We start from the raw sequence: 13,150 nt of genomic DNA, 5'->3' as shown, positions 1-13,150 counted from the left end.
GAGTCTTTCCTGACTGTAATAACCAGGGCCAGGAGTCTTTCCTGACTCTAATAACCAGGGCCAGGAGTCTTACCTGACTCTAATAACCGGGGCCAGGAGTCTTACCTGACTGTAATAACCAGGGCCATGAGTCTTACCTGACTGTAATAACCAGGACCGGGAGTCTTTCCTGACTCTAATAACCGGGGCCAGGAGTCTTACCTGACTGTAATAACCGGGGCCATGAGTCTTACCTGACTGTAATAACTGGGGCCATGAGTCTTACCTGACTGTAATAACCAGGACCAGGAGTCTTTCCTGACTGTAATAACCGGGGCCAGGTGTCTTTCATGACTCTAATAACCGGGGCCAGGAGTCTTTCCTGACTGTAATAACCAGGGCCAGGAGTCTTTCCTGACTGTAATAACTGGGGCCATGAGTCTTTCCTGACTCTAATAACCGGGGCCAGGAGTCTTTCCTGACTGTGATAACCGAGGACAGGAGTCTTTCCCGACTGTAATAACCAGGGCCAGGAGTCTTTCCTGACTCTAATAACCGGGGCCAGGAGTCTTTCCTGACTGTAATAACCGAGGCCAGGAGTCATTCCTGACTCTAATAACCAGGAGTATTTCCTGACTGTAAGAACCGGGGCCAGGAGTCATTCCTGACGCTAATAACTAGGGCCAGGAGTCTATCCTGACTCTAATAACCAGGAGTCTTTCCTGACTGTAAGAACTGGGGCCAGGAGTCATTCCTGATGCTAATAACCAGGGCCAGGAGTATTTCCTGACTGTAATAACCAGCGCCAGGAGTCATTCTTGACGCTAATAACCGGGGCCAGGAGTCTTTCCTGACTGTAATAACCAGGGCCAGGAGTCTTTCCTGACACTAATAACCGAGGCCAGGAGTAATTCCTGACTCTAATAACCAGGAGTCTTTCCTGACTGTAATAACCAGGGCCAGGAGTCTATCCCGACTGTAATAACCGGGTCCAGGAGTCTTTCCTGACTATGATAACCGGGGCCAGGAGTATTTCCTGACTCTAATAACCGGGGCCAGGAGTCATTTCTGACTCTAATAACCAGGAGTCTTTCCTGACTGTAATAACCGGGGCCAGGAGTCTTTCCTGACTGTAATAACCAGGGCCAGGAGTCTTTCCTGACTGTAATAACTGGGGCCAGGAGTCTTTCCCGACTGTAATAACCAGGGCCAGGAGTCTTTCCTGACTCTAATAATCGGGGCCAGGAGTCTTTCCTGACTGTAATAACCGATCTGAGTTCAGGTCTGGTCAGAAGAAACCCAGTTACGACAGAGACTCCGATGTCAAGGTTGAAAGATCAGGGGGCACTGGTGGAATTTGAACCCTGGGAGAAGAGCAATCTCCTACAGAAGCAGTAGTAAGGCCCTGGTTATAGTGACAGCACACACACACCAACTGATTAATGGACTGCTTTATGTTATTTTTTAAATCCTGCAGCGCACGCAAGGTCCCCCTGCTCAAGCCAGCGCATGTCCAGGCCCGTCTGAAGTTTGCCAATGACCATCTGGATGATCCAGAGGAGGAATGGGAGAAGGACATGTGGTCCGATGAGACAAAAATAGAGCTTTTTGGTCTAAACTCCACTCGCCGTGTTTGGAGGCCGTGTTTGGAGGAAGAAGAAGGATGAGTACAACCCCAAGAACACCATCCCAACTGTGAAGCATGGAGGTGGAAACATCATTCTTTGGGGATGCTTTTCTGCAAAGGGGACAGGACGACTGCACCGTATTGAGGGGAGGATGGATGGGTCCATGTATCGCGAGATCTTGGCCAACAACCTCCTTCCCTCAGTAAGAGCATTGAAGATGGGTCGTGGCTGGGTCTTCCAGCATGACAATGACCCGAAACACACAGCCAGGGCAACTAAGGAGTGGCTCCGTAAGAAGCATCTCAAGGTCCTGGAGTGGCCTAGCCAGTCTCCAGACCTGAACCCAATAGAGAATCTTTGGAGGGAGCTGAAAGTCCGTATTGCCCAGCAACAGCCCCGAAACCTGAAGGATCTGGAGAAGGTCTGTATGGAGGAGTGGGCCAAAATTCCTGCTGCAGTGTGTGCAAACCTGGTTAAGAACTACAGGAAACGTATGATCTCTGTAATTGCAAACAAAGGTTTCTCTACCAAATATTAAGTTCTGCTTTTCTGATGTATCAAATACTTATGTCATGCAATAAAATGCAAATGAATTACTTATAAATCATACAATGTGATTTTCTGGATTTTTGTTTTAGATTCCGTATCTCACAGTTGAAGTGTACCTATGATAAAAATTACAGACCTCTACATGCTTTGTTTGTAGGAAAATCTGCAAAATCGGCAATGTATCAAATACTTGTTCTCCCCACTGTAGCTTTACGTTCGTTTTTGTATTTTGTTGTTTTTCGGTGTCATTTTTAATAAAGAAAAATGTACGCCTACCACGCTGCACCTTGGTCTCATTCCAACAACGGCCGTAACAGAAGATCCCACCACCAAAGGACCAAGCAGCGTGGCCAGGAGGAGCAGGGATCCTGGGCCCGGGAGAAAAGGGAGTGGAGGACATCATGGACATGGGAGGAGGTTATGGCAGGGGACAAGACCCTGCCATGGAAGCAGGCGGAGGCAGCGAGAGAGGAATGGTGACGAAACCAGGAATCAAGGAAACGACGGAAGCCCGAGAGGCAGCCTCAAAAAAAAAATTGGGGGAAGCACACGGGGTGGCGAGCGGAGCAAAGGTGGGAACAAGAACCAACTTCCTGTAATTACGATGAGGTTTTGATCACGGTTCAGATACCATGTTTTCCGGTTCTGCGCACCGTGCCTCCAGTGCGAACCCTTAGCCCGGTGCGTTCTTTGCCTGCTTTCCGCACGTGTCGGGCTAAAGTGAGCATCCAGCCAGGACAGGTTGTGCCGGCTCAGCGCTCCTGGTCTCCAGTACGCCTCCTCGGTCCAGGATATCCTGCGCCGGCTCTACGCACTGTGTCGCCAGTGCGCCTTCACAGCCCAGTGCGTACTGTGCCAGCACCCCGCACTTGCCGGGCTAAAGTGAGCATCCAGCCAGGACGGGTTGTGCCAGCTCTACACTCCAGACCTCCAGTGCGCCTCCACGGTCCAGTATATCCTGTGCCAGCTCCATGCACCCGGCCTCCAGTGCGTGTCTCCAGCATAGTATGTCCTGTGCCTGCTCCACGCACGAAGCTTCCAGTGATAATCCATGGCCCGAAGCCTCCAGTGGTGATCCATGGCCCGAAGCCTCCAGTGGTGATCCATGGCCCGAAGCCTCCAGTGATGATCCATAACACAAAGCCTCCAGTGATGATCCATGTCACGAAGCCTCCAGTGATGATTCATGGCACGAAGCCTCCAGTGACGATCCATGGCCCGAAGTCTCCAGTGATGATCCATGGCCCGGATCCTGCAGTGATGATCCATGGCACGAAGCCTGCAGTGATGATCCATGGCACGAAGCCTCCAGGGATGATCCGCAGTCAAGAGTCTCCAGCGACGGTCTGCAGTCCAGAGTCTCCAGCGACGGTCTGCAGTCCAGAGTCTCCAGCGACGGTCCCCAGTCCGGAGCCTCCAGCGAGGGCTCCCAGGCCGGAGCTTCCGGCGACGATTGGTGGTTTGGTTCCTCCAGCAGTGTTCTACGGTCCGGAGTCCGCGACAACGATCTACGGTCCAGAGTCCCCGGCGACAATTCCCGCACCAGAGGCGCTACCGAAGTGGGGGGAGGCTCAAGCGGAGCGGGATCTGCGTCCCGCACCGGAGCCTCCACCGAGATGAGACGCCCACCCGGACCCTCCCCTGTAGGTTCAGGTTTGCGGCCGGAGTCCGCACCTTTGGGGGGGGGGGGGGGGGGGGGTACTGTCACGCCCTGACCTTAGAGAGACTTTTTTATTCCCTATTTGGTTAGGTCAGGGTGTGACTTGGGTGGGAAAATCTATGTTTCTATTTCTTTGTTGGCCTAGTGTGGTTCCCAATCAGAGGCAGCTGTTTATTGTTGTCTCTGATTGGGGATCATACTTAGGCAGCCCTTTTTCCCACCTTCAGTTGTGGGATCTTGTATATATATATATATACATATATATATATATGTATATATGCATATAGCTTTACGTTCGTTTTTGTATTTTGTTGTTTTTCGGTGTCATTTTTAATAAAGAAAAATGTACGCCTACCACGCTGCACCTTGGTCTCATTCCAACAACGGCCGTAACATGTATGCTGATGATTCAACCATATACAGTACATGTCACCAACCACAGCTAATGAAGTCACTGAAACCCTTAACAAGGAGTTGCAGTCAGTTTTGGAATGGGTGGCCAGTAATAAACTGGTCCTGAACATCTGTAAAGAGCATTGTATTTGGTACAAATCATTCCCTAAATTCTAGACCTCAGCTGAATCTAGTAATGAATGGTGTGGCTGTTGAACAAGTTGAGGAGAATAAATTACTTGGGTGTTAACTTAGATTGTAAACTGTCATGGTTAAAACATACAGTGCCTTGCAAAAGTATTTACCCCCTTGGCATTTTTCCTATTTTGTTGCATTACAACCTGTAATTTAAATGGAATAAAATTGTCCAAATTGGTGAAGTGAAATGAAAAAAAATGTATGTTTCGAAAAAATTAAAAAAAAATAAAAACAGAAAAGTGGTGTGTGCATATGTATCCACCCCCTTTGCTATGAAGCCACTAAATAAGATCCACCAATTGCAACCAATTACCTTCAGAAGTCACATAATTAGGTAAATAATTCCACCAGTGTGCTATCTAAGTGACACATGATCTGTCACATGATCTCAGTATATATACACCTGTTCTGAAAGGCCCCAGAGTCTGCAACACCACAAAGCAAGGGGCACCACCAAGCAAGCGGCACTATGAAGACCAAGGAGCTCTCCAAACAGGTCAGGGACAAAGTTGTGGAGAAGTACAGATCAGGGTTGGGTTACAAAAAAATATCAGAAACTTTGAACATCCCATGGCTCTAAATACAGGGAAATTCTTAAGGGAAACCTAGATATTTGAGACTGGGACGGAGGTTCACCTTCCAGCAGGACAATGACCCTAAGCATACTGCTAAAGCAACACTCGAGTGGTTTAAGGGGAAACATTTAAATGTCTTTGGAATGGCCTAGTCAAAGCCCAGACCTCAATCCAATTGAGAATCTGTGGTAGGACTTAAAGATTGCTGTACACCAGTGGAACCCATCCAACTTGAAGGAGCTGGAGCAGCTTTGCCTTGAAGAATGGGCAAAAATCCCAGTGGCTAGATGTGCCAAGCTTATAGAGACATACCCCAAGAGACTTGCAGCTGTAATTGCTGCAAAAGGTAGCTCTACAAAGTATTGACTTTGGGGCGGTGAATAGTTATGCACAGTAAAGTTTTTTGTTTTTTTTGTCTTATTTCTTGTTTGTTTCACAAGTAAAGTCTTTTGGATCTTCAAAGTGTTGGGCTTGTTGTGTAAATCAAATTATACAAATCTCCCCCCCAAAAATCTATTTTAATTCCAGGTTGTAAGGCAACAAAATAGGAAAAATGCCAAGGGGGGTGAATGATTCACTTCCGGGTTGGAGCGAGTAGTCGCATTCCGCATTCCGCTTCGCTCCACAGGTAGTATTACCATTTCATTTTCATTTTCATTACAGTACAACGGTTTGATTTGTTTGATCTTAGCTAGCTACATAGCCGTCTTTGTATCAAAGATAATTGTGTAGTTATTGAGGTTCGCTAGCCAGCTATTTTCGTCCTAACGTAACGTAACGTAGTCAACACTGCTAGCTAGCCAGCTAGCCACCGAATAGCAGCACTGTAGAAACGATTACATTACAACGGAACGACTTGATTAGTGTAGTGTTAGCTAGCTACACAGTTGTCTTTGCTATCTTTGATTTGTTTGATCTCTACATAGCCGTCTTTGTATCAAAGATAATTGTGTAGTTATTGAGGTTCGCTAGCCAGCTATTTTCGTCCTAACGTAACGTAACGTAGTCAACACTGCTAGCTAGCCAGCTAGCCACCGAATAGCAGCACTGTAGAAACGATTACATTACAACGGAACGACTTGATTGCGTAGTGTTAGCTAGCTACATAGTTGTCTTTGCTGTCCTTGTATCCAAGATAATTGTGTAGTTTAGAGAAATTTAGAGAAATTGTCGAGGTTACCTAGCCAGCTACACTTTCAAACAAAGTCAACAACGCAGCCACTGCTAGCCAGCCTACTTCACCAGCCAGCAGTACTATATCATTTTAGTCAATAAGATTTTTTTATTTTTTTTGCAACGTAAGCTTAACTTTCTGAACATTCGAGACGTGTAGTCCACTTGTCATTCTAATCTCCTTTGCATTAGCGTAGCCTCTTCTGTAGCCTGTCAACTATGTGTCTGTCTATCCCTCTTCTCTCCTCTCTGCACAGACCATACAAACGCTTCACACCGCGTGGCCGCCGCTACTCTAACCTGGTGGTCCCAGCGCGCACGACCCACGTGGAGTTCCAGGTCTCCGGCAGCCTCTGGAACTGCCGATCTGCGGCCAACAAGGCAGAGTTCATCTCAGCCTATGCGTCCCTCCAGTCCCTCGACTTCTTGGCACTGACGGAAACATGGATTACCACTGATAACACTGCTACTCCTACTGCTCTCTCCTCGTCTGCCCACGTGTTCTCGCACACCCCGAGAGCTTCTGGTCAGCGGGGTGGTGGCACTGGGATCCTCATCTCTCCCAAGTGGACATTCTCTCTTTCTCCCCTGACCCATCTGTCTATCGCCTCCTTTGAATTCCATGCTGTCACAGTTACCAGCCCTTTCAAGCTTAACATCCTTATCATTTATCGCCCTCCAGGTTCCCTTGGAGAGTTCATCGATGAGCTTGACGCCCTGATAAGTTCCTTTCCTGAGGATGGCTCACCTCTCACAGTTCTGGGTGACTTTAACCTCCCCACGTCTACCTTTGACTCATTCCTCTCTGCCTCCTTCTTTCCACTCCTCTCCTCTTTTGACCTCACCCTCTCACCTTCCCCCCCTACTCACAAGGCAGGCAATACGCTTGACCTCATCTTTACTAGATGCTGTTCTTCCACTAATCTCACTGCAACTCCCCTCCAAGTCTCCGACCACTACCTTGTATCCTTTTCCCTCTCGCTCTCATCCAACACTTCCCACACTGCCCCTACTCGGATGGTATCGCGCCGTCCCAACCTTCGCTCTCTCTCCCCCGCTACTCTCTCCTCTTCCATCCTATCATCTCTTCCCTCTGCTCAAACCTTCTCCAACCTATCTCCTGATTCTGCCTCCTCAACCCTCCTCTCCTCCCTTTCTGCATCCTTTGACTCTCTATGTCCCCTATCCTCCAGGCCGGCTCGGTCCTCCCCTCCTGCTCCGTGGCTCGACGACTCACTGCGAGCTCACAGAACAGGGCTCCGGGCAGCCGAGCGGAAATGGAGGAAAACTCGCCTCCCTGCGGACCTGGCATCCTTTCACTCCCTCCTCTCTACATTCTCCTCTTCCGTCTCTGCTGCTAAAGCCACTTTCTACCACTCTAAATTCCAAGCATCTGCCTCTAACCCTAGGAAGCTCTTTGCCACCTTCTCCTCCCTCCTGAATCCTCCTCCCCCTCCTCCTCCCTCTCTGCAGATGACTTCGTCAACCATTTTGAAAAGAAGGTCGACGACATCCGATCCTCGTTTGCTAAGTCAAACGACACCGCTGGTTCTGCTCACACTGCCCTACCCTGTGCTTTGACCTCTTTCTCCCCTCTCTCTCCAGATGAAATCTCGCGTCTTGTGACGGCCGGCCGCCCAACAACCTGCCCGCTTGACCCTATCCCCTCCTCTCTTCTCCAGACCATTTCCGGAGACCTTCTCCCTTACCTCACCTCGCTCATCAACTCATCCTTGACCGCTGGCTACGTCCCTTCCGTCTTCAAGAGAGCGAGAGTTGCACCCCTTCTGAAAAAACCTACACTCGATCCCTCCGATGTCAACAACTACAGACCAGTATCCCTTCTTTCTTTTCTCTCCAACTCTTGAACGTGCCGTCCTTGGCCAGCTCTCCTGCTATCTCTCTCAGAATGACCTTCTTGATCCAAATCAGTCAGGTTTCAAGACTAGTCATTCAACTGAGACTGCTCTTCTCTGTGTCACGGAGGCGCTCCGCACTGCTAAAGCTAACTCTCTCTCCTCTGCTCTCATCCTTCTAGACCTATCGGCTGCCTTTGATACTGTGAACCATCAGATCCTCCTCTCCATCCTCTCCGAGCTGGGCATCTCCGGCGCGGCCCACGCTTGGATTGCGTCCTACCTGACAGGTCGCTCCTACCAGGTGGCGTGGCGAGAATCTGTCTCCGCACCACGTGCTCTCACCACTGGTGTCCCCCAGGGCTCTGTTCTAGGCCCTCTCCTATTCTCGCTATACACCAAGTCACTTGGCTCTGTCATATCCTCACATGGTCTCTCCTATCATTGCTATGCAGACGACACACAATTAATCTTCTCCTTTCCCCCCTCTGATAACCAGGTGGCGAATCGCATCTCTGCATGTCTGGCAGACATATCAGTGTGGATGACGGATCACCACCTCAAGCTGAACCTCGGCAAGACGGAGCTGCTCTTCCTCCCGGGGAAGGACTGCCCGTTACATGATCTCGCCATCACGGTTGACAACTCCATTGTGTCCTCCTCCCAGAGTGCTAAGAACCTTGGCGTGATCCTGGACAACACCCTGTCGTTCTCAACTCACATCAAGGCGGTGACCCGTTCCTGTAGGTTCATGCTCTACAACATTCGCAGAGTACGACCCTGCCTCACACAGGAAGCGGCGCAGGTCCTAATCCAGGCACTTGTCATCTCCCGTCTGGATTACTGCAACTCGCTGTTGGCTGGGCTCCCTGCCTGTGCTATTAAACCCCTACAACTCATCCAGAACGCCGCAGCCCGTCTGGTGTTCAACCTTCCCAAGTTCTCTCACGTCACCCCGCTCCTCCGCTCTCTCCACTGGCTTCCAGTTGAAGCTCGCATCCGCTACAAGACCATGGTGCTTGCCTACGGAGCTGTGAGGGGAACGGCACCTCCGTACCTCCAGGCTCTGATCAGGCCCTACACCCAAACAAGGGCACTGCGTTCATCCACCTCTGGCCTGCTCGCCTCCCTACCTCTGAGGAAGTACAGTTCCCGCTCAGCCCAGTCAAAACTGTTCGCTGCTCTGGCACCCCAATGGTGGAACAAACTCCCTCACGACGCCAGGTCAGCGGAGTCAATCACCACCTTCCGGAGACACCTGAAACCCCACCTCTTTAAGGAATACCTAGGATAGGATAAAGTAATCCTTCTAACCCCCCCCTCCCCCTTAAAAGAGTTAGATGCACTATTGTAAAGTGGTTGTTCCACTGGATATCATAAGGTGAATGCACCAATTTGTAAGTCGCTCTGGATAAGAGCGTCTGCTAAATGACTTAAATGTAAATGTAAATGTAAAATACTTTCGCAAGCCACTGTATAGATTCAATGGTTGTAAAGATGGGGAGAGATCTGTCTGTAATAAAGAGACACCACACTCCAAAAGCAAGTCCTGCAGGCTCTAGTTTGGGCTTATCTTTATAATTGTCCAGTCATGTGGTCCAGTGCTGCAAAGAAAGACCTAGTTAAGCTGCAGCTGGTCCAGAACAGAGCACGTCTTGCTCTTCATTGTAATCAAAGGGTTGATATAAATACTATGCATGCCAGTCTCTCTTGGCTGAGAGTTGAGGAGAGAATGACTGCATTACTTCTTCTATTCATAAGAAACAATCTGACAATTCCAAAATGTTTGCATAGTCAACTTACACACAGCTCTGACACACACTTATACCACCAGACATGCCACCAGGGGTCTTTTCACAGTCCCCAAATCCAGAACAAATTCAAGAAAGTGTACAGTATTATATAGAGCCATTATTGCATGGGACTTCCTTCCATCCATATTGCTCAAATGAACAGCAAACCTGGTTTCAAAAAACACATAAAGCAACACATCACCCCTATTTGACCTAGATATGTTGTGTGTATGTTGTAATATGTAGGCTATGTAGTTCTGTCCTTTAGCTGTTCCTGTCTATTAAAGTTCTGCATGATGTCATGTGTCATGTTTTGTGGGGATCCCAGGAAGAGTAGCTGCTGCTTTCGCAACAACTAATGGGGATCCTAATAAAATACCAATAACCAACTTTTACATTTTATTAGTCGTATGTATGGGATACGCAGGGTGTACACCGTCCAACGAAATGCTTACTTGCAGGTTCCTTCTGGACAATGCAACAACAATAATAAATAATCAAATATAACAATACCGACATAAAGTAAATGGCTCAGTAGAAGAGAAAAATACATTTTATCATAAGTATAATTCAGGAATAATAATAATAATAATAACAATAATAATAATTGGCATATGGACTGGACAGTGCTCTCTCTCTCTCACAGGAAAAACAGACATTCGTTGGGAGGGAGAGTACAGGATGTTATATTGTCATCCACCAACAATCCTACTCTGTCTGGCTTCTAAAGATCACGTTGGATTTGAAAGGTCTAGGCTAGGGAGTAGACCAGGCAAACTTTTTAATCAAACAATATTTATTTCCAAGAACTGGAATGCCGGGAGTGTCGAGCTGAGCAACATAAGGTGCATTATATTAACCAATAAACCTTATACTATAGTCATATTATTAGCAGCTAATGTCCATGTAGGTAGGCCTACCGTGTGATGTCTACGTAGTATAATTCACATGCATTGTATTACCATTGACTTGCTGTGTAAACACTGCTAGTGGAAACATATTTGTCCTCACAAGACCCAGGCTTAATACAGCCTGAGGGAATAAGGAGTGACGCCTAGATCTAGATAGATGAACATTATACATGAGTTGCAAACTCTGTTGCCAATCCACACACACACACACACACACACACACACACACACATGGATCCACCTTTGTAATCCGTCAATGCATCATCATGCACAGTGATTCGATAAACATTTTTTATTATTATTTAACTAGGCACGTCAGTTAAGAACAAATTCTTATTTACAATGACGGCCTACACCGGCCGAACCCGGACGACGTGATACAGCCTGGATTCGAACCAGGGTGTCTGTAGTGACGCCTCTAGCACTGAGATGCAGAGCATTAGAACGCTGTGCCACTCGGGAGCTCCACACTACTGTGTAAAAACCAAAAGGAAAAAGTTGCAAGAAAAACACTGTTGTCCTTACTACCGTGTAATAACTTGTGTACAATATACAATAGTTTACATATTACACTGTACTTACATGGTAATAACTATGGTATTACAAAGGTATTACAACATGGTGCTACTTAATGAACCTGTAGGGCCCAGACACCATCAACATGGTGGCACTCAGGAACCTGTAGGGCCCAGACACCATCAACACAACATGGTGCCACTCAGGAACCTGTAGGGCCCAGACACCATCAACATGGTGCTACTCAGGAACCTGTAGGGCCCAGACACCATCAACATCGTGCCACTCAGGAACCTGTAGGGCCCAGACACCATCAACATGGTGCCACTCAGGAACATGTAGGGCCCATACACCATCAACATGGTGCTACTTAAGGAACCTGTAGGGCCCAGACACCATCAACATGGTGCCACTCAGGAACATGTAGGGCCCATACACCATCAACATGGTGCTACTTAAGGAACCTGTAGGGCCCAGATACCATCAACATGGTGGCACTCAGGAACCTGTAGGGCCCAGACACCATCAACACAACATGGTGCCACTCAGGAACCTGTAGGGCCCAGACACCATCAACATGGTGCTACTCAGGAACCTGTAGGGCCCAGACACCATCAACATGGTGCCACTCAGGAACCTGTAGGGCCCAGACACCATCAACATGGTGTTACTTAAGGAACCTGTAGGGCCCAGACACCATCAACATCGTGCCACTCAGGAACCTGTAGGGCCCAGACACCATCAACATGGTGTTACTTAAGGAACCTGTAGGGCCCAGACACCATCAACATGGTGGCACTCAGGAACATGTAGGGCCCATACACCATCAACATGGTGCCAGTCAGGAACCTGTAGGGCCCAGACACCATCAACACAACATGGTGCCACTCAGGAACCTGTAGGGCCCAGACACCATCAACATGGTGCCACTCAGGAACATGTAGGGCCCATACACCATCAACATGGTGCTACTTAAGGAACCTGTAGGGCCCAGATACCATCAACATGGTGGCACTCAGGAACCTGTAGGGCCCAGACACCATCAACATGGTGCCAGTCAGGAACCTGTAGGGCCCATACACCATCAACATGGTGCCAGTCAGGAACCTGTAGGGCCCAGACACCATCAACATGGTGCCAGTCAGGAACCTGTAGGGCCCAGACACCATCAACATGGTGCCAGTCAGGAACCTGTAGGGCCCAGACACCATCAACACAACATGGTGCCACTCAGGAACCTGTAGGGCCCAGACACCATCAACATGGTGGCACTCAGGAACCTGTAGGGCCCAGACACCATCAACATGGTGCTACTCAGGAACCTGTAGGGCCCAGACACCATCAACATGGTGCCAGTCAGGAACCTGTAGGGCCCAGACACCATCAACATGGTGCCACTCAGGAACCTGTAGGGCCCAGACACCATCAACATGGTGCCAGTCAGGAACATGTAGGGCCCAGATACCATCAACATGGTGCCACTCAGGAACCTGTAGGGCCCAGACACCATCAACATGGTGCTACTTAAGGAACCTGTAGGGCCCAGACACCATCAACACAACATGGTGCCACTCAGGAACCTGTAGGGCCCAGACACCATCAACACAACATGGTGCCACTCAGGAACCTATAGGGCCCAGACACCATCAACATGGTGCCACTCAGGAACCTGTAGGGCCCAGACACCATCAACATGGTGCTACTTAAGGAACCTGTAGGGCCCAGACACCATCAACATGGTGCCACTCAGGAACATGTAGGGCCCAGACACCATCAACATGGTGCCACTCAGGAACCTGTAGGGCCCAGACACCATCAACATGGTGCTACTCAGGAACCTGTAGGGCCCAGACACCATCAACATGGTGCCACTCAGGAACCTGTAGGGCCCAGACACCATCAACATGGTGCTACTCAGG

At 48.9% G+C, this 13,150-nt stretch overlaps 1 protein-coding gene across 1 annotated transcript in view; it reads right to left on the bottom strand.

The window, feature by feature from the left end:
* ssuh2.1 (ssu-2 homolog, tandem duplicate 1) overlaps positions 1-13,150 on the bottom strand; it is a 54,330-nt gene that overhangs the window by 30,579 nt on the left and 10,601 nt on the right. The gene's annotated exons all lie outside the window — the stretch shown is intronic.

This window comes from Salvelinus namaycush, unplaced genomic scaffold, assembly GCF_016432855.1.
Source record: "Salvelinus namaycush isolate Seneca unplaced genomic scaffold, SaNama_1.0 Scaffold13, whole genome shotgun sequence".
Classification (NCBI taxonomy): Eukaryota; Metazoa; Chordata; class Actinopteri; order Salmoniformes; family Salmonidae; genus Salvelinus; species Salvelinus namaycush.
Note: the sequence above shows the minus strand (reverse complement) of the source record. Positions and strands in the feature narration are given on the sequence as shown.